Source organism: Tinamus guttatus, unplaced genomic scaffold (genome assembly GCF_059628265.1).
Source record: "Tinamus guttatus ecotype Peru unplaced genomic scaffold, ASM5962826v1 Tinamus_guttatus_pri_ptg000592l, whole genome shotgun sequence".
NCBI lineage: Eukaryota > Metazoa > Chordata > Aves > Tinamiformes > Tinamidae > Tinamus > Tinamus guttatus.
This window is the reverse complement of record NW_028289126.1, coordinates 909198-928510: the sequence shown is the minus strand read 5'-3', so window position 1 is coordinate 928510 and position 19313 is coordinate 909198.

Below are 19313 nucleotides of genomic sequence, written 5' to 3'. Positions count from 1 at the left end.
GGATTATGTGAATAAAATATAGAGACCTCCATCGGCCTCCTTGAAAAAACAGGGTAGTTTTGGCATGCAGAAAGCAAGCGATGGAGCAAGGGCGCCTTCACCGCCAACAGTGCTGACGTGACCATGCGGCCAGGCCCCGTTGCGATGGCATGGGCATCAGCAGCAGCCTCGATGCTGCCAACTCGGTGCATTTCCAGGAAAACCCTTATTTCAGAATAAACGGGGGCATGGGATCTACCTGCATGAAACTGCTCCAGCAGAGCATGGATCACCTCAAGCAAAGCCCTTAGACCAGGTGTCTTCTGAGTCCCAGGGAGCAACTCCTCAATGGCACTGTCAGGCAAGGCCTGATAGGGATCACTGAATATTCCCATGAATATTTAATAGCAAAAGAGAGCCACAAAGCTGCGTCCTGCTCCCCCAAGGGGAATGCAATAGGGCTACTTCACTGCTGAAAATTAGGTAGGCACCCAATTTCCTTCCTCAAATATGCATCCGTCAAGCTCTGAGGACTGGGCTCTGCTGCAGCGTTTTGTGGCTCTTTGCCTGATCCCATATTTCATTTGCCTGAGAACAACCACGGATGCAAGACAACACAGGGTCTATAAAATCATTAATTGAATTACTATCGTGCAATAAGTAGTGCATCAATTTGAATTCACCATCCTCCCCCCTCCTCTTCTCCCTCTTGTTTTAGAGACCCATCCTACTGTTGATATGTGCCTATTTGGGGAAGGAGGCTCAATAAATAGATGTGCTCTTCTAGCTAAACGCATTTATCTTTCCAGCTGTTCTCCTACTGAATGAGTAAATTGTAATGTTGACTTCAGAGTAGCTTCCTCATAAAATATATGCTGGTCTGTATATTATGTTGACACTTCTTTTGCAACATCGCATTAAGGGCTGATCTAATCTGCACCCGAATCAATAGGCACCTTTGCGCTGACTCCACGATAAAAGAAAAACCAAGCAGAAATCAGAACAAAACTTAAAAAACTACAAGTGTAGAACAGATAACATGCTTTTAATGTCCTGATGCGAAAAGGATCTAATACCACTTCGACATCCATTAGGCAGCGAATTTTGCATGTTCCCGCATGAAGAGTGAGCATTTTCAGCAGCTTTTGCTTAAATTAAAATGACAGGTTACCACAGCACAGTGTTGTTAATCTTTTCCTAAAAGCCTAATGTTACTACTTAGTAGTTTACTAATAAATCAGAGGGAATATGTCATGTCATTTTGGTTTAGATAGAGATGGATGGCTTCTCAGTCCTCGTGAAGCTGTTAAACAGGTACTGTCAGAGCAGTCAGCAAAAGGAGCAATAATTTGCATCGTAGCCGGATCCCTTTCTGCCCTAAGGCCACGACGCATCGTGCTAGTCACATATTTAACAGCAATTCAACACCATGTCCTATGTACTCTGCCCATAACAGGCTTTTTGCTGCCTTCCATGCAAGATGCATTAAGGACGGCCGCTACTGCTTTACTTTGATCCCGCTTTTCCCAATTTTAACCTTTCCTTGCCCCAGTCTTAAACTTTTAGAAAGGCGTGCAGGGCTTATCAATATTATTATTACCTGCATTAACTCATCGGCTTTGCTCATGAGCAGGCACAACGACAAGCATCAAGGAGCCCCAATTAAACAGCCGTTCTCATGTAACCTAGAATTCCAAATTTTGTTCCCATGAACTATGCATTTTTTGCTGCACAATAGATGGCAGTAGAGAAAAAAGTCTGAGCTGAGACAATTTATCGTTTGGAATATGCAGCTGATCCCCCCTCCCAAATCCCCACGTAGAATTTGCTTCTTGCTTCTCAGCGGAGTGTTCCTAGAAAAGGCAGCCGGGTGCCCAGGAGCCCGGCTGAAAGAAAAGATTCCTGCATGAATAATTGACATATCGGAGGCCTCGCTTGAACTTGTTGCCTTACCCAGCTGAATGAGTTAACATGTTTGAGATCATTATGAGGAGGGGCGATTCACAGTGACTTTTGCACTGGGACGAGCTTGCTTGGCATAAGGAAAAAGCTGTCTCAAAAAGTCCCCGAGCTACAAAGAAAATCCACCCGAGATATCCACAGCAAGATGAATATTCAGGGTTTACCATATTCATTTTAACTTAGCAAATGGTTTCCATGACTGCCTATTTCTCTAATTGCTGCAAAAAGGAGCTTTCCTTGTAAATCGACATCCAACTTGCCCTGACCACAGGAGGGCGGCCAAATTTAATTACAAACTTTAATTCTTACCTCGGCCTGCTAATTTTTAATTGTGCCTAATAACAGTGAAAACCAAGACGGGAAAAAATGCGGGAGATTATGCTCCCCGCAAGGAAATTGCTACATTTCCTAGCCGCAAGCGCACGGTGACTTTCCTGCTGGCGCACACGGATCAAATCAGCTTTTCCCATCGCGAACCCTGGCTGTGCTTCCCTACATCCTGATGGGACGAAGCTTTAGCAGGGCCCCCCAAAACGAAGCGCAGCCGCGAGGAGTGCGGGATCCCCGCGCGCAGCAAGGGTGCAGCAAGGGCTCAGTGCCGCTGACACTCCCCAGGACGCGCGGGAAATCAGAACTTGCGGGGAGAGCTTCAGAAGATGTTGCTGTGTCTTATCTCCCTGCTGTCAAGCAAAATGTCTTTTTCGCTTTATCCACCATTTAATCACAGACCAGACGTAGCAGGGCTTTTTTTGTGTGTGCGAAAGCACTCGGTTTCCCCACCCGGCTCAAGCTCGGGCGGCTGCTTTCAGACTAAGCTGTCCTGTTTAGCAGATAGTGAAGGAATCCGGTAAGGAAATCTTCACCTGCTAACAATATTTTTTCACTTAGATCTGCTCCTAAAGCTTATGGCCACATCAAATCCTGCCATAGAAAATAAGGAAATGTTAAAATTAAGAACTAATGTTCACATGAAAGAATTTCTTTTACTATTTCCTTCAGCAAACCAATGAATGTTTAACAGTTGAAATGGCTTTGAAACGGCAATAAATTATTTCATGCATACATGCCAAATATTAAAACCAGAAGGTTCCTTAATACGAAGCCCTTGGTACCATAGCCCATGTTTGCCTTTGTTAATTACCTACTTGTTTATTAGCCTAGTTTCCCTGAAGAGCTGCTGATACCCCGACACTCAGGGCTGCGGAGCTGTTCACAGGATGTAGTAACACTGGTTTATTGGGTGCTTGTTGAGAAAACACTCTCAGATTTTTATTTTTTTTTTTTATTAGTAAATTGGGTCGATTTTTATTTATTTATTTTTTATTAGTAAATCATGCACCTTGTGCACAGCAAGACTCTATCCAGCATGTTTCCCAGCAGGAGCACAGAGCAATTCCCCCTGGGCAGGGGGAATTTTTGAACGTGGTCATAAAAGGCATGGGATTTAAATGGGTATTTTCCTCACACTTAAGTGTCCGGAAGAGCAATGACACCGATATTCCCCAGGGGCTGCTCCCTCTGGGCAGCATGGGGACTGAGCCGGACTCAGTCTGATGGGGCTTTGGCACAGGTTTTTCTGCAGAGAGAATCGTTTTGGGGGTATGTATGGCAGATGGGAGCATCAACGCTCAACGGCAGGAACTAACCTGACTGTGTTAAAACGCGGTGGCTCCGCAGCTAATGCCTGCCTGCACTGCGGGCCATTTACTTTATCATAAAATAAAATTAATTGAGTGAACATTAATTGCAAAGGGAGGCAGGGGAACTGGAGACAGTGAACACGAAACACCCAATGGCTCAAGTCCCTCATGACGCTTGTCCTCATTAGGGAGGAAGCAATTATTATTAATTCTCTCTTTAGAAATAAATACTCTGAAACTGGCAACAAAATTTACTGCCTGGGCCGTGGATGCTGATACAGGTAAATGAGCATGGAAATCTCTCTCTTTTTTTTTTTTTTTTTTTGTTCATTGAAGAAGGACTTTCAGTTGCACTAATTAGGTAATGGACTGTGATATTTCTAATGGAAAAAAAGTTCATTGGTATGTATATATGCATTTGCCAAGTATAGCGAAGCAATGACTTGGAGGCTTATTGATAATACAGTTATAATTCCATGTAATGACCAGCTAAGCAAAATGATACAACCACCTCCCCTTCATCTGCTATGTTCTTGTCCACGGAGACTTCTCAGTTAAGGGCTGTTTATTTCTGCAGCAAGACATAGACCAGATATGCAGAATAGAAGCCTTCCTATGAGGACTTTTTTCCTTCCCCGAGTCATTTAATGGTGTGTAATTTTGCCTCTCAGCTTTCGCTTTGTTGCTGAGAAGAGGCAGAGATTTGCCAGCGGCCCCCTCCGTGGACACACGCCACCGGGCCCTGGCGGGGGAGTGAAGGCTGTCCAAACCTGCAAGGAATCAAGATCACTCCTCAGAAGCATTTATTTATTTTCTTAAAGGACAGGCTGAATTTCTCAGGAGAGGATTTTAATGTGCTTTAATGATGTCCTTCCAGAAATTGGCACTTAAGAGTTTCCCTGGAAATCATGCAAGGCAAAAGATTTTAGACAAAATAAAGAAAAAAATATTTTGGGGGGCTACTGCAGATTGTCTTTAAAATTCTTGTCTATTCAAGGCAAACTGCATAGGTGACTCCCTTGCCCGCCAAGCAGCGGCTACAGGTCCAGACTGTCTTGCACATCACTGCACATCTGCAGTTGTCCTCTTAAAACCACCATGACAAATCCCTTCTAATGCTTCCCCTTTCACCCAGCTGGCAATCACAATTAAATTAGTTGTCACTAGTGGATGAAATTTTCCTCTTGGCCAATATAGGGCTGTGTGATAATAAATCTCTGAGGAGCAGGGCTAAGTAGGGACCCTTTACACTTTGAGTTTTACTTCTTTGTTGAAGACTTCACATATCTTTCACATTATGAGCTTTTTCCAAGCTTTCAGATATCTGTACTGCTCATGATTCAGCGGATATATTTAACAGAAATAGTCATATTTGAAAGAGTTTCCTGCCATACAACCAGGTGAACACACGGTTGCATAGAAGAAAGCCTAGCCTGGAAAAATGCAGAAAATGCAAAAAAACAGGTCTTTCCATGGCCCATTCCTTGCTTTTCTGTGTGGCCTTAAGTTCTTCCCAGGCCTGGGCTTCTTAGGGTGAACCCATCAACCTTCTTGCATCTGCTTCCCTATTTGTAGGGTGGGAAAACCATCAAGCATTTGGCCATCAAGCTAGTGACCATCAAGTTTGTGGCTGTCAATCTTGTGATCATCACACTCATGGCCATCAAGGTCATGTCCATCAAGCTCGTGGCCATCACACTCGTGTCCATCATGCCTGTGGCCATCAAGCTGGTGGCCATCAAATTTGTGGCCGTCAGGTCTAAGTCACACTCTTGCAATGACTCCAGCTGCACAGCACCATTTTGGACCTGGTTAGACCCTGCAGCACTTTATGAGCGTGCTGGCCAAGTCAGCCAGCCCATGTGTAGGTAATGTCCTATGTAAGAGGAGTGCAAGGGAAGGGCTCAGTGCAGAGGTAGCCCTGCGATCTTCAGGCATTGCTCTGGACGTGCAGGAAGACTGATAAGAGGCAAGGCATGTGGTTTAATTAGGCCACAACTTTATTAAGTTAACTCATCTGGGATCTATCCAGGGTAACTCTTTCGCTAATCACTGCCACATGGCTGTGGGTGGCCACCAGCCCAGCTCCTCCGTGCAGGGCTGGGACGTTAGCAGGGCAGCAGCGCCATGCAAAGCAGCAGCTATGGACGGTGCTGGGCTGGAGCCAAGTGCCCAGTTTGCTCCCAGGGGACTCCACGTGCCTCTCTCGTGCACCCGCTCCAGTGCCATGCAAATGCAAGACCCTACTAACACAGGGTGAATACATGCAGATATAAGTGACCCTAAAAACACAGGAGAATTAGAATCATGTCCTGGGGTATAACTAAAAATTTTTGACCCTGGAAGGAGAATGCACTAGCCAACATACACGTTAGTGAGGGAGATGTGTTTCAGCGGGAGAAAGGAGCCAGATTTCTTCCAACTATTGTCCTTGTGCTGCATAGCAGCCAACTTCTTTTCATTTTTCTTGACAAAAGGCAGACCACCTTTCTGCAGTTAAGCGTTTAAGTGACTTTAAACACCCAGTTGTGTGTGTTTGGGGCAACAAAAGACGCAAGTCTGGATGCAGAACAGATGTCGGGCTGCACCACGACCTGCAGAAGACATGGGAGGAAGACATGACCTGCAGCAGGTCTGTAGACCCAAAGGTCTCATGCCTTGCCAGCCATGCTTCCAGGCTGCTCATGCCGCTGCTCACAGTACCTCTGTGTCACTGCTAATGCCTTCTGCTCCCCTTGGAGTGCTGCCGTTTCCTTTAGGCCAGGACTGTCATTAGGGAACAGCAATAAGCAATTTATGGATTCATAGGGCAAGACTCCCTGGCTGACTGCCCTGGAGGATTGCCCTCAAAGGCGTTCAGGTTTGATAATCCAAATACTCACCTTCATCAGGCAATATTCAGGATTTAAGGGATGGCCTTGGATGGGGGGAACAGATAGGGTACTTCTCATGGAAACTTTTCTTCTTGAGAGAAGCACACATTTAGGGACATGTGGCCAAAACCAGGAGTTTTTGCAATTTTACTCAATTGTTAACACCTTCTGCAACTTTGTTCACAGACACTGTTTAAAAGCAAAGGCAAATTGAGCAGTTCTGAATTGTTCAGATTTTTTAAACACCAATAACATGTACATCATGTATTTATCCTCAAGATTTATGGCTCTATTTTGTCCTCAGACAAGCAGAGCTAAACACCACGCATCTGGGGACACTAACCACAAGAAAAATTCCTTTACCCAAGGTCTTCGCAGAATTGGAGCACTGAAGGATTTTTTACAGCTCTTTTCCCTTGCTCAATTAGAGAGTGAAAGCAAGAAATTGCATTTTACTTGATTACAGAAGTTCTTCCCAGGATGGACAAAAAGGGCCCAAGCTTAAGCTCCCTCCCCAGGAATGTTATCTTCCCAGCAGTCTGGAACTAAACCCAATGGCACAAAGTTTTGCTTGGAACGTTTCCCCCCTACTAATTCCTCTTAGGAACTTTTTCCCCTCCGAGTCCCTATCTAAATAAGGTCATTTGGCAAGCACTCAAAGTCAGACTATGAGGATGTGAGGCCATGGATTGCAAACTTAACTAAATTTCATCCTTTAACCAGACAATCCTTGGCATTCGCTTATTGATCTAGTTATACTATTTAGATGTTTACTTCTGTTACTTGAGTTTCATCAGCCTGTCAGTGGAAAAACGAACATAACGGAACTGGTTTAGCACGACACATCAGGGATACCTCTTACTGTCCCCACGTTTCATAGCATGAGTGTGGCAGTATGACAACCCCAAGCAAGATGACACTAACACCTCATGTGGCATCCGTGTCACATGCCTAAAGTATAGGCTGCTCTTATTATAAACCAGCAGATTCTGTGCACAATGAGCATTCCCACTAATTTATTTCCCTTGGATATTTTCCTTCTGTGTCCCTCAAATACGAGCCTTCCCCTCTTACTGTAGAGGAGCATTTACTGAGAGGCAAATTAACTTTCCTGTCCAAGCAATTAAGGATTCCCAGCTCTCAGACCACACACTGCGAGCTAGAGGGACTCTGCACCAGGGTCTTCAAATGCAACTACATTGCTACAGCAATGTTTATATTTGTATTATACATTTGTACTGTATTATATATAGGTTATATATACATTACATATATTGACACATCTGCTTATTACTACTTTTTCCTCCTCCAATGTGCGATGTGACGATGTAGTGGGTATTAGCTTGGGCTACAAGGCTTCCAAAACAGAGGGAAAGACGAACAAACATACTGTTTGCTTTGGTCAGGGGTGTCACTCGTACTCCCCAATGCCACGTGCCCAGGCCATTTGTCCTCTGCTCCTCCCGCAGTCATTTTGCCGGCAGAGCACCAGCAACTTGTCATTAGGGAGGCACTGAATCCCAGATGGCTATTCTATAACCATTGCTTTGTTCCATCGCTAAAATTAGCATCTAGTATTAACGTTTTTGAACGCTACTTTAAAGCTTCAAAGCAAACCCAAGCAGATATGGACATGTATGAAATCAGTTGCTTTGGCATGCCTGCAACCCTCGGCAAGGGTTGTCCCTCTTCGCGGGGTGCAGTGCATGCCTTGGAACTGCTGCACAGCCTTATAACATTTCTGATGCAATGGCTTTAATGCTTTCCAGATGCTTACAAAGTGCAAAAGGTAACAGCACAGACACTTCAGCGTTGTACCTCACGCCGTGGGTCTTCCTATGTTAAAAGCAACGTCCTCAGCTTATCTCTAGTTCACCAGTAAATATGGGTTATTCACTTCCCCTCCTACTAAACTGCAAAATGTTGTTAAATGTACTATAAACAAAGCTTACAAACTTTTTTTTTGTTTTATGTGATTAACGTGGTCATAACTATCTGATTTTTCTTGCTGATTGAATCTGCCACTTCCATTTACTAGGAAAATAAATAACACATGCTTGCTATCTTTCTAAAAGACTCCTATTTATTCTGTGGCCATTTCCCACTTATGATATTTCCAGCTTAATTTCATAAAACAGCTTTTACATGGAAAAAAAAAAACGGGGGGAGGTGGTGGAAAGCTCTTATTGTGCATTGTCTTCCAAATATTTTGCCTTTGAGCTTATTTGCAGGAACAAGCAAGCGTGCGGCTGCAAGGCCCGTATTCCTGCGGATTGGAAGGAGACGCAGCCGCGCGCCTCGCGGGGCTGCTCCGCGGCCTCCGCGCAGGTGAGCGCCCGCGCGCGGGCCCTGGTGCGCGCGAGCCGCTCGCTGGCGTCCGCAGCCTGCGCGGGGCTCTGCGGGCGCCTCGGGCGAGCGGCCTCGTGCGGGCATCGGCTCCGTGACCCTCGCCACGGCGGCCCAGCTCGCACGGGGCTCGCGGAGCCAGCGGGGCGCGCACGGCCCGCAGCAGGGCCCGCTTGCTCCCTGCGCGCGCACGCACGCGCCTTAAAGCAGATAGTCTGCAGAGCAGGAACGCGAGAATACGGGAGCGTTTACAGACGGCAGCAGTCTCCACCTTTGGATGTTAATTATACATTAGAGCTGGACAAATTATTCATCGGGAACAGTTTGGGCTCGGGGCGGGGTGGGGGGAACAGTTGTCTCCTCTAAAAACTGCAACTAAAGCCTTTGTTAAGGGCACTTAAAAATATACAAGGAAATTTTGTGCACACGCCGCACAAGGCGCCTGAGTTTAATGATCTGCGTGATCAGCAGACGATCTCAACAGTTTACGTACGTGCCAGATTTAGCTTATTTATCAGTTGCTTGAAGTTGCTCAGGTTTTCTTATTTAATTTCATTTTTAAAAATTATTATTACTCCTAACGTTACCTCCAACTTGCTGGGTCTGCTGCCTTTAGCTCCCGTTTGCGGCCCTGGGTCTACGCTTGTCCCAAGGAGACGTTTGCCGGGAACTTGGATGCAACGTGTCAGGCGAGCAAGATGCGACCCTCGTATGTCACTTTTGTGACGCTTTAGGGTAAAGGAGGGGAAAAGAAGAAAAGCAAACAAACAGATGCAAATACAGGGAGGATATATTTTCATGAGTTAAAAACAAAAAATGCCACTAAAATAGACCAGAGCTAGATATTTACAACTTAATGTTTTTTAAGCCAGCAGAACAAAAACTCTGGTTTTCCTTATTGGCTGTTAACCACAGCAACATAAGGCTTGCTCAATATCATCTTTGTTCCTTTAATATTGGGAATTTCTTTTTTATTTTATTGACTAGGAAACATCCAGCTTTCTGGCTGGAGCCTATTATGTAAAGAAAGCATAAAAGGACTCATTGCTTCTTAACTACTCACAGGGAAGCAAGCAGAGCAGCAGCTTATTTTTGCGCGCTTGTGCCAGGGCCTCTATTCCTTAGAATACAAAATTCACAGTTTTTCTATCTTCTCTTCCTGTAAACTCGCACAATAATTAAACCAGTGAGTTAAATAGTGAATTTGCCCGGGGTGGCCAGTGCGGGAGAGCTGTCCTCGCCAGCCCCCCTGCTGCAAGCGTGCGGCAGGGCTGGTCGTCGTGCCGGGAAACGCCGGCGAGACGAAGGTGCTTCAGAACAACGTCTTTGCGACACAGCAACGAGCCGGTGCTGCCTTTATGTTGTATCTGTGGCAAATGTGCACCTGCAGCAGGCTCTGCCACCAACCTCTATGCTTCATCTCCACTCTGTTAACCCCCCTTTAATTTTTTTTTTTTTTTAAATTAGGTGTTTATGCATGCAGGGTGCCGCAGGATTTGGCCTAACGGGAATATTTACTGGTAGGTTACAAATAATTGCGCATGTTGACACGCGATTGTTAATATGTCTGTTGATATTGATTAAATAAGGAGCGCGCTGCTTCCCCGTGCCGCCGCGTGGCACCCTGCCGAGGCGTTTCTGGCTGCCGGCGGCGCCGAGCAGCCGCAGTGGCTGCCAGCGCGCGCCTGGCCGGGCCCTCGCCGAGCCGGCGAGCACCCAGAGCGCCCTGGGGCTCGTGGGTCCTGCTGGGAGAAGCGTTTTGCAACGAAGCATTTCCCTGGTATTGGGGAGGTCTTGCCAGACTCGGTGTTCTCACTAGCGGGGATCCCATGCTGATCCATCCTCCCACCGCGTGCAGCACTTTAGGCAATACTGTGGATACAGCGCACAAAACGCGCTCATGTGTAGTGGCTGTGACCCACTTGTTTGCTCCCCTGCAAGCTGCCAGCCCCTGGGCACGGACACGCACAGACGTGTCGTGGGGCAGGGGCTCATCTTGTGCCCACCAACGGGGCTGCCAGCCCCGCAGGCTGCCCCTTGGAGAAGAGAGATGCAATGAGCGGCCACAGGAGCCTTGATGTGTCCAGTAGTCCCTAGCCAAACTAGATATTAAAGATTAAAAACAAAACAAAAAACACATAAAATACGCTGAACCTACAACCAATTTTAAATTAGTCATATTTTTATGTTTATTTTCTTGGTCAAGAAAGGGTATCTTTCAGCTTCCCTAAGTGCAGAGCTCTTTGTATACCTCTGCTTGGTGCATAACGACTTTTCTCCCTCATATCAGACAGTAATCATTCCAGAAGGCAAAGATCTCAAAATAACTACAGTATATGCATACAGAATACATTTAAGAGAAAAAAATCTAAATTGACTGTTCAGACCTTCCCTCACTTCCCCACTTGCCAGCGGATCGTCTCCAACCAGAAGGCTTTCCAAGTCGGCGTAGGAAACGCTAAGATAGCATGCTTTCCATATTGTGTTAGCGGAGCGTCTTCCAAAAGCTCAAGCTTTCCCATACAACAAAATGTCACGAAGAAGGTTTTACTCCAGGCTGCCTATCGCGGGCTGTACATCCTGCTTCAGCTACTGTAACGCTGGCAAGCGGAGCTTGTAATGACTTGAAGTACAGTTTAGGATCAGAAAAACTTTGCTTCAGAGCCACTCGCTCATACTGTCTGATTTTCATTACAAGAGGCTTGTGCGGGTGTGTGTTCCCCCCCCGCCCAGGAATGAAGACAGAGATAAATGTCACTTCAGAATGTTTTGGTTTTATACTTTTACTACACAGTGCCTGATTAGCGCGAGCAAATCGTGGCAATTTCACCCAAGTCAGCACAAACAGCGCCAGCTCTGGCGAGCACCCCCTGCTCTCCCCTCCCAGCTCTCCCCTCTGCGATATAGCAGGTGCATTTTGGAAAAAAACTCAGAACACTCCCCAGAAATCAACCAAAGCCACCCTGCTGGGGCCGACCTCGCAGGATGGGGGAGCCTGGGTTATCACAGGCGATAAAACCATGGGCGAGTTATTCAGGACATCTCCAGGGCTCACACCGCTTTGTCCCATCGGGTGATTAGCCAAAGCCACAGTTTAGCCGAAACCGCAGTTTTCAGAGCAATTCTAACACTGGCCTCTCCCCCTGCTCAACCCGCTTCTTGGCCACCCGCAGCCACCAGAATCGAGGACCAGCAGTCAGGCCGTTACGTTTAGCAGAAGCCTGTGGATAAACAAATGCTGGGGTATTCTTTAGAGGCCTTTTTCTTTCCTTCAGGAGGCCAAACCGGGGGGTATTTCCTCAGCAAAGTCAGAAAGCACATGGTACTACAGAGGCTGCTATTTTATCATTCCTGCTCTCTAAGTGGTTGGCTCGCTCAGCCTTGCAAAAAGACCTGAAAAAAATCTTATAAGTTGTGAAAATATATTCATTTGAGTTATAGCCTCCTCTTTCACAAGTAGCAAGCAACTTTTGTTTTGTAAAGGGAGCAGAAAACAAAAGCAAAACTAAAGCTCTCCATGAGAAGCTCCACGTGGACCTCCACAGCTCCTGGATGCTGCTTGAAGGACCACTGAGGTTCTGGCTCACTCTTGCCAACAGGTTTGGCAGAAGCTCAGGATGGGAAACACATAGATTTCGCTAAAGGGTAACACAGTCCAGGTTAAGATACAAGTTTTCACAAACCTCGCTAGTTTTCACTCCTAGGCTGAACTTCCTTGCTACGTGATGGCTGAAATCTTCCCCGAAAAGCAACTACCACTATGGCATGGCAGCAGAGCAGCCTCACCTAAGATTGCTTCGAGGAGATTTCATTCAGGGACCCCTTTTTGCTGTTTCCTGAGGCCCCTGGGCATTGGAAGGGTTAATGCCTGCACGTTAGGTTGGCTGAGAGCCTTCTGCTGCTTGATGGCTCAACTGAAGCTTGATGTTTATGGTGGAAATTGTCTTGATTTCTTTAGATGAGATGAGCATCCATGGAGTTTGAAAATGTGTTTTAATTAAGATTCTGCTAAATTCTACCAGACACCTACTTGGAAAACAAAGCAAGTGAATAATTAACTCTGATGAGAGCAGATGCTGCTCTAATGACAACCTGTTACTGCTCAAGTGCATCATTAGTTGTTTTACTGTGTTCTTTTAATATGTCCAGAGATCCTCCACTAATGAATATATTGGTAGCAACACACCTAAAATAATTCTTCACCAGTGCAAGGGCAGCTGCAAGCAAAAAAAAAAAAAAAAAAGAAAGTGATGGCCAAAGAGTGGAAAAAAAATCTCAGCTGAAATGATGGTTTCATTGGTCTGCTTTATGCGTGCTTGAAAGCAAACCTTTCTTTAGTTATCCTTGTGGGATTATTTCAGCCATACATCAAGTGCGGCTTACAAATTGATGAGAATCTAATGATGCATTTATTTACAGATGTGCAGTTCTGCTCCCTGCTACGCTGCCGAGGGATGACGCAAACGAAGGCTTTTTCTTTCCCTGCCGTGCAATGTGCACGGTCGTGCTTTTGACAAAGTGACTAGCAAAATACCACTGGCATGGTTTTACCCTGTCATTTCCAGCTCTCAAAAATAAGTCTCTATCATCTTCTAAAACACAGATGCAAGGGTTCAAAAATAGAAAATAGGATATTTATAGCTAAGTAATGCATTTTAATGACACACTGGACTTCCTGCTTTCATAATATCTTGTGGTTTAATCTTAAAACATATATTATTTTCATATTAAAAACTGTGGGATTCTGTTTTGAACTCTCAGCATCAAGAAGGATTGGCCTGACGATGAAAGCAATGAGATGATGAAGTGCCTAAAATAAGCAAAAATGTTAAATGGGAAGATGCGGCTCATACCCTTATGTTTCCTTTTGCCCCTCATCGGGGTAGGAGCTAGGCACTTGCTGCCTGGGCTGTAAACCGCAATCTGGTGCTAAGTGTCATCAGGTCACGGTGCTGGTTTTGCTGTGACCCAACGACACAACTGATCGGATCTGGATTGGTTTCTCTCCATATTTATGGCTCCATGAGCAGGGAAATGCAGAACCGTCCTATTTTTGGGCTGTTTTGGTGCTATCAGAAGAGACTCAACGAGCCCATGTACCCCGAGCGTTTTTCTGACTACTGCCCTTGAATTAGCAAAGAACAACCCCCTCTGAACCGACAAAAAATAATGTGCAAGCCCTCCATTCTGTGAAAATGAAACATGTCAGGGAAGAGCACCCAAAATCCCTTTTCTAATTTGGAGTCACGCTTGTGCAGCCTAATCCAACGTTTATGGCTCTGCAGACTTCTGAAATCTGGAACACGATGCAAAACTCCTGCAAGATCAGAGGAATGTTTTGGGGTGGACTTCCAGCAGTTCCTGATTTGTTTTCCGCCATGGGGTTGCCACAGGAACACTTTCCCTCGTGTTAATTTGTTACTTCCTCTTCTGTGTCCAGAAATCAGCAGTAAGCACAGAGCAGCAGGGTAAAATCTCGTGAACATTTAGAAACCTCACATAAATACGTACTTCCTCCAGCAGTGACAGCAGGCATGGTCCTGTGATTGAGATGTTCTGCAGACGCCAGCGGTGCTCACCAAGCCCACGGGGGCCTGTTCTGACCCTTCAGCAGGGGACGGGCTGACGAGCTTCATATTGCGATGCACAGGGCAGACAAAGTGTCAAAGACACAGAAGTGCCTGCCAGAGGGCAAACAGCAGCAGCGCTGGTCTGTCTCCCAAGCGCTCGAGCCAAGGTTTACCTGCTTGGCTCTCCACCCTTTTCTTCGGCTCTTCACATGGATTCTTCCCTCTCTCAATTTTTCCAGGCACAGAGACCCAGCTGCTTCTTCATGTAGTAGTACCTACTTTTTAAACTAATTTAACTAACTACTTTTAAAAAAGTAACTACTTTTTAAACTAATGTCGAGCCTTTGTTGAAGGCATTAGAGTTTTGCTACCAACTTCAGCGGTCACATCTTGAAGAGCTGGAGCATATGTTGCCCTAACTGCAGGGCAGCTCTTCACTGTGCATCTCTTAATTGCAACCATACAGACAAGATTTTCTACAGCACACGGTCAGCTCCAAATGAGGAGGAATCTGGCTAACTGAATTAGACTTCTCTGAAGCAACTGTAATTGCTAGTCCTTACTGAGAACCTTCTTCTTGCCAAATTTCAAGTTTTTAGCTCTATCCGCTCCTACAGGATCCCTGTCTAAATAATCACGGTTGATTGCTCCTGGAGTTGTGTGAACGTTCACAACAGCATTTGTCATCTTCTCGTTTAGTGTTTTTCTAAGAAAATAATTTTGCTGTCAACAAACCCCTTACTTGAATGAAGAGCTGGTAGCTAAAGGAGCATGCTTAGAATAGGAATGGATTTTTATCCTCACATTTGCCAAACTCAGCGCTGCCTCAGAACTTAATATCTCAGGATCACAGTCAATTAGGGACTCAGAAATATGTGAACTGATACTCAGCCAGTGGCTACCATCATCATCCCATTATAACAATTAACCATGAGGTAGTTTGATCTTCTTTATGCTATGGGAGCTGAGCAATACGAAAGACTGTTCAGGTAGTGCTACCTGTCATCCTGCTTTTCTTATCTTTGTGTATATATTACTATTTTTGTTGTTATCTCTTTCTTATGACCACACCAAACCAAGCTTGACTGACTCAATTCCAGGTATGTGTTTGATGGTCAAGAGCTGGCAAGAAGTTGCTGAATCCTGTGCAGCCCAGATTGAGATGAGTTTAACTGTGTTTCAGATTCATTGTGAACAGAAACAGAGCATAGAGCTATACCTGGGGCACAGAAAAACAGGACAAATACTTATCTGGAGCACACAGTTTTCACTGCCCCATTTGCTGGACAACTCAGCAGCCTGCAGTATGAGGAATTGTGACTGATATAGGTCAATTTCAAAATTAGATGTTCAACATCTACATTCTTCCCATTCAGATCACTAGGGTTTCCCTAAAAACTAGGCTCTGTAAGCTGTCTGCAATCATTAGATTATTTATTGCTGGCTTCATGTGAGATTTGCTTTTTTGCTTCTCTATCATCCATCTACAGTAGCTGGATCCTGAAATCACACTCTTGTATGTGACACTGCTTGCATATTAGGATAAGTCACGGTGCTTCACAGAATCACAGAATGCTTAGGGTTGGAAGGGGGCTCTAGAGATCATCCAGTACAGCCCCTGCTCCATCAGGGACACCCAGAGCAGGGGCACAGGGTGGCAGCCAGGCGGGTTTGAAGATCTCCAGAGAAGGAGCCTCCACAGCCTCTCTGGGCAGCCTGTGCCAGGGCCCTGGCACCCTCACAGCAAAGAAGTTCTTCCTCACAAGGAGGTGGAACTTGCTGTGTTTCAACTTCCACCCGTTACTCCTCGCCCTGTCACCGGCCACCACCGAGAAGAGCCTGGCCCCGTCCTCCCTACAATCACCCCTCAGATACTTGAACATGTTGAGCAAATCTCCTCTCAGCCTTCTTTTCTCCAGGCTAAACAGGCCCCACTCGCTCAGTCTTTCCCCATACGATAGATGCTCCAGTCCCTTCACCATCTTCGTGGCCCTGCGCTGGGCCCTCTCTAGAAGCTCCATGTCCCTCTTGTCCTGGGGAGCCCAGAACTGCCCCCAATGCTCCAGGTGCCTCCCCGGAGCTGAGCAGAGGGGCAGGATCCCCTCCCTCGCCTGCTGCCAACGTTCCTCCTGCTGCAGCCAGGAGCCCATGGGCCTTCCTGGGCACGAGGGCACTTTGCTTTCTCATGGGGAACTTGGTGTCAGCCAGGACTTCCAAATCCCTCTCTATGGAGCTGCTTTCCAGCAGATCAATCCCTAATCTGTCCTGGTGCCTGGGGTTATTCCTGCCCAGGTGCAGTACCCTGCACTTGTCCTTGTTGAACCTCATGAGGTTCCTCTCTGCCTGACTCTCCATCCTGTCCAGGTCCCTCTGAATACCAGCACAGCCCTTGGAGATGTCGGTCACTCCTCCCAGGTTGGTGTCATCTGCAAACTTGCTGAGGGTGCCCTCTGTGCCCTTCTCCAAGTCACTAATGAACAAGTTGAAGAACACCAGGCCCAGTACTGACTCCTGTGGGACAGCACTGACCACAGGCCTCCAACCGGACTCGGCCCCATTTATCAGAACCCTCTGGGCTCTGCCATCCAGCCAGTGCTCAGTCCACTTCACAGCCCACTCATCCAGTCCACACTTCCTAAGCTTTCCTATGAGGATGTTATGGGAGGCTGTGTTGAAAGCCTTGCTGAAGTCAAGGTAGAGGTAGACCACATCCACAGCAATCCCATTGTCCATCCAGCCAGTCCTTTTCCATGTCCTGCTTCATTCTCCAGCATATTAAACAAGGTGACTTTTATGTTTTTGTGGCTTTTTTCATGCAGATTCTTGAGAAAAAAGAGCAAGCATTTTAACTGTAGAGTTTGAGGTAGGCTGTTTTCATGAACGAGAATTCACATGAGCAGACACAAGGACACGCTGCCAGTTTGTCTCTAGCTCTCACCTGGCTGAGGGAATTCAGCTCAACGCTTATCCACGTGGAGCAGAGCATCAGCAGGAGGTGCTGCACAGAGCGTATGTTTCCCTGCTTTGGTAAAAGCACTTTTACTGTCACATTATATCAGGTCATCCTGGATTAATATCTCAGGCAAATACTTTTACATCTTTTGTACCATGCGGTTAAAAGCACAAGCTGTTTAACTTCACTGCTGAAGCAATAAACAGCTATCAATACCGAGGCCCGTTTGCTGATATGCTTTCAGAACAAAGTATAAATTAATTACTCCAGTCAGGAAGGCTCAAAAAGAGTTAGATATCAAGATTTAAAATAAGCATTAATAAGAGTACAGAAGAAGCTACTGCAGCTTATGAAGGGCATTTTTCTGGCATTCTTTTATGTATATATGTAAAAGAAAATGCATGTATGCATATACTTTTTTTTTTTTTTCAAAATAACAGGTTTGCTAACAGAGATCTGCAGAGGATGAATTATTCGAACTGCAGATGGGCGTGTGTCTCTGCTTACAATATCACATTACAGGATCACGGCCATCATCTGGGGCTTCTAAAAACAACGTTCCCTCATCTGTTTGCCTAGCTGATGCATGATGTGTATTTACATAGGCTCTCATCTGAGGAAGTTTCATCATCTCTTGCGTAGGAGAATGCTGCAATGATGTTTGCACCAGATAGATTCCAGATTCCGCACATGCTTTCAGTAGCCCAGCATCGTCCTTCTGCAGGAGAATATATTAATACCACAGAGAAGTAGTGTAAAAGCAAAGCAGTACAGAACACAGTGGAGTTTATTCACTGATTTAAAAGTCTTCAAATACTGGTGCAGTTGTTCACAGACAGATGCCTGTCCCTCATATACCCAAATCTCCCAGAAATTTCAGGCTCAACTCTCGCCAGCCAAGAACACAATAAGAAGGAAAAAATTACCCTATAATACTGTGTAGACATAACTGACACTCAAGTGGTTTTTTTTTTTTTTTTTTTTTTTTTTGACGTTTGTCCTAGTTTTCTTGCTAAACTGCTCATTCCCTGATTTCTGAGGTGAAAGTGGCATGCACAAAGGCTGGGAATTGCAGCAGAATAAGGGGATGGACACTAGAGAAGGATAAGCATGGCTTGCTCAAGGAAAAACTTTCTGAATTAAGTCATTCACTTACTCTTTGTGAATAAATAGCTCTCACTCCTGGTGCCCTCAGGAGTTGCGCAAGCACAATTAATTTTACTGCACTTTGAAATCAAAAGAACTCTTCAGAAATGGAAGGTTAAATGTGAGTGCAAGTGTTCATGAAGCTGCAGCCGGAGTTGACTAAGTTCTCCTAGGCTGATAATCAAACACTAAATAGCCCTATCTCTTGGAGCAAACATTTCCCCCTAAGGAAAATCCTCTTTACTGAGCAATGGATCAGGAGTAAGCTGGCACTATGGAGTTCAACACAGACCCATGGTGATTAATTCAGTTAGAACATAGCAATTTGGAGGTAGCAGAAGGATGGCAAATCCCACTCTGCTTCCTAATCTTCCCCAAAGGAACATATTTATTACAAACTCTTAAAATCACCTTTTGATAATGCAGAACAGCCTGTGAGGGGCCCATTAAGGCATGCAAGGCAGACCCATTTTAATCCTTAATACCACTTGAGGATTATCCATTTTAAATGGCCTTGCAGAGCTTATTATAATGCTGTAAACTATTAAAAAGTATTAAAAAAATCACTGTTAAATCTATCTGATGAGAAACATGGGCTTGTCCAGCCCACGTTCAGTAGGAACACATATCCCTGTGACTGATGGATGGTGATTCCAGCTGTGGCAATCCTCTTTCTCATGGCATGGAAACTACCTCAGTTTCATTGAGAGCAAATAGCTTATCAGAGCTGCTTGGGTTACTCAGCCCCTCCAGCTGACTGCATGGATCTCATTTTACTTTTCTCCACGGAGTGCTGTCAGCCAAAACCCAGACAGCCAACCCACAGGTAGCCATCCTTGGATGC